Below are 3,094 nucleotides of genomic sequence, written 5' to 3'. Positions count from 1 at the left end.
ACGAGTAGGCCTGGGGGCCACGCGCAGGCCCAGCAGACATGTGCAGGCCCAGGGGCCACGCGCAGGCCCGGAGGCCACACGCCAGCCCTGGAGAGGCAGCGGAACGCAGAGTAGAGCCTCGGCCGTGCAGGCCCGGGGGCCCTGCGCAGGGCCCGGGGGCCCTGTGCCCATAATTTTTAAATACTTTTTTAAAAGAATTATTTCATTTAACTTTATTTTATTTATTTTTAATTTTGCCAGAGAAGAACAGAAGAGGGAGGGAGGGAGGAAGGGAAGGATGGGGAGAGAGAGAGAGAGAGAGAAAGCAAGTCACCGGGTTCAGGGCTCAAACTGTGGCTGACCATATAGGAGTCCAGCACCCTTAACCACCACACCACTGCTGGCCCCAAAATACATTTATTTTTAATATTTTATTTATTAAGTTTTTTTTTTTTTTCCCATGGAGTGCATGTGCTCACCAGAGATAGAGAGTGAGAAAGTGAGAAATCACCTCCCAGAGAGAGTGTGGACACTGCAGTACCTTCTCCATTTTCTTCTTGGGATTCTGGGAACACACATGTACCCGGAATGACATTCTAGCCTCCGGGACAAGAGCTCAAACTGTGGTTAGCCACTACATCACCTGCTGGTCCCAGAATACATTAATTTAAATGTTTAAACTGCCATGTTCCTGAGATGTGATGAATCAAGGCCCCATGTTAATTCTGGGTCTTCTACATTCAGTCAGTGTACTGGCTGCAAGAAAGGTAGATAGCTTCTACAGAGTGGTTATTTTCTACCAACCATTTTCCAATCAGAGGAGCTACCTAGGTTAACAATGACTGTGGGGTGGAGGGGCGGGGAACAAAGACCAACTGGTGTCTCTTACTAACAATCCAGTACTGACATCTGCAGATTTGGGACCAAATGATGGCCCAGTAGTAGTGCAACTGGGCTCGCATGGCGAGGTTCTTGACCCTTGGCCTGGGCCACCCTGTGCACACCAGGCCTGTGTGTGCATGTACACGTATCCATGATCTGGACTGGCTAAGTCTGGCTGTGGATTTATTTTGGTTTATCCTATTCATATGCTTCCAGCTCCTTTCATCTGAAAGATTATGACTTTCACCATATTCAGGATAACTTTGGTCATTGTATCTTTGAATGTTCTTTTGGTCTCATTCTCTCTGCCGTCTCTTTCTGAAATTGATGTTATGAAAGTTAGATATTTTGTTATTGTCCTACAGGTCCTTGAGTTTCTGCTCATTTCCTTGAAGTGTATTTTCTCTGTGTCATTTAGGCTGAATGTATTTTATTGATCTGTCTCAAAGCCATTGACTCTGTTTTCATCTCCACTCTACCATGGAGTCTATCCAGGAGGTATATTTTTGTTTATTTTTAACGTGGTTGTATTTTTTTAGTTCTCTAGTGTCCATTTGATTTTTTTAAAGATAAATTCTAGTCAATGATGAGATTTTCACTTTTTCTTATTTGTTTTAAGGGAATTTGTTAGTACATGTTTAATCAGCTCAGTCATGAGCTCTTTAAGATCTTTGTGAGATAGATCCAATACCGTATACATCTAGTATTGGTGTTTGTTGATCATCCTTTCTCTTTTAAGTTATTGTGTCCCTTGGTTCTTGGTACGACAAGTGACCAAGTGATTTTGTATTGTAGCTTAACATTTGGATATTATCTTAGGAGATTTTAGCTTATTAAATCTTTTATTTTAGTAGAAAGCTGCTTGGTTTAGATTTAGTGCTAAATTACATCCTACTTTTATGGCCTACAGTTCCAATGAAGAATTTATTTTCCAAGTCCTTGAAATATTATACTGTTCTTTAGTTTTCTGGTATTTCTTTCTTTCTTCTTTCTAAATGGAATTGTTTTTTTATTGTTTTATTTTTTAATTGGTAGAGAGCATGTGCAAGCTTGCCAGAGAGGGAGAGAGAGGAAGCAACAGGGAGGGAGAGAGAGAGAGGGAGAAAGCACCCTTCAGTGGGGGCATGGTAATGTTGCAATCTCTTTTTCTCCATTTCTCCATCCTGTTGGCATTTGGGGAACACATGCACAGGTACCTGCTGTGTTTTCCAGTGGGCTGCACAAGACCCAGGATTTGAACTACGTATGGCTATGTTGGATCTGACTCCTTAAATGACTAGGTTATGACACGAGTCCTCTTCTGGCTTTTCTTGAACTTTTGTTGGATTTATTCTCATGCTATGTATGTGAGTGGAAGATACATATCTGGGACGCTTGCTGTTGCTAAATAACTTGTGAGGACTCTGGACCTGGTAGATGGAGAGTGTTATCTTTTGTGTATTTTCTGGTCATATAGCACATTTAAGCTTTTTGCTCTATCACTGCAGGGCCTTCCAAGGTTAAGAACAATCTACATGGGCTTCTTTTGCCACTGGACAGAGGAACAGAGGCTACAGAATATGCTCCTGGGTGGAAGACTGGAAAGGCTGGGCTTCGGTTGGCTTCGACAGTTGGGTAGAGAGATAAGAGGTATGGAGTGTGGGTAGCTCCCTGCCATTGTGTGTAGACTTGAAAGATGTCTTAGGCAACCTTCTTGCACTGGATGGAGGTCTGAAAGACACCAGTCTTCTGCAACCACTGGTGTGAATGGAGAGGACCTTCTCCTACATGTAACTGTGGGTAAGAGACAGGTCTGCCTCCTGGTTCCACTGTGGCTGCTGCTGTGAGTAAAGTAAGCCACTCACTCTGTCACTGCTGAGTCTCACCAGAAGTTTCTGCTGGCCTTTCATGTGTTTGGATTGTTGACCAGAACTGGCTATGTCTGTATTTGTGCATGTCTGTGTCTTTTCACATTTCTGAGTTTCTGGTGTCTCTGATGTCTCACTCATGATAATTGAGGGATAAAAAGAAACTGGATAAGGGACCAGCAGTTAGCTTAATGGCTATGTCACTGTACTCCCACGTAGTCGACTGCGGTTCGCATCCTGGACCCAATGGCTTAAAACTCTCGCCGGGCGCATGTGTGTGTGTGCCCAAGATTCCCAAGAGGAGAATGGAGGAGGAGGGATTGCGGTGTGACCATCCCCCATGGGGGGTGATTTCTCGCTTTCTGTCTCCCTCTCTCTCTCTGTCT

Source organism: Tupaia chinensis, unplaced genomic scaffold, assembly GCF_000334495.1.
Source record: "Tupaia chinensis unplaced genomic scaffold, TupChi_1.0 Scaffold141517_1, whole genome shotgun sequence".
Classification (NCBI taxonomy): Eukaryota; Metazoa; Chordata; class Mammalia; order Scandentia; family Tupaiidae; genus Tupaia; species Tupaia belangeri.
Note: the sequence above shows the minus strand (reverse complement) of the source record.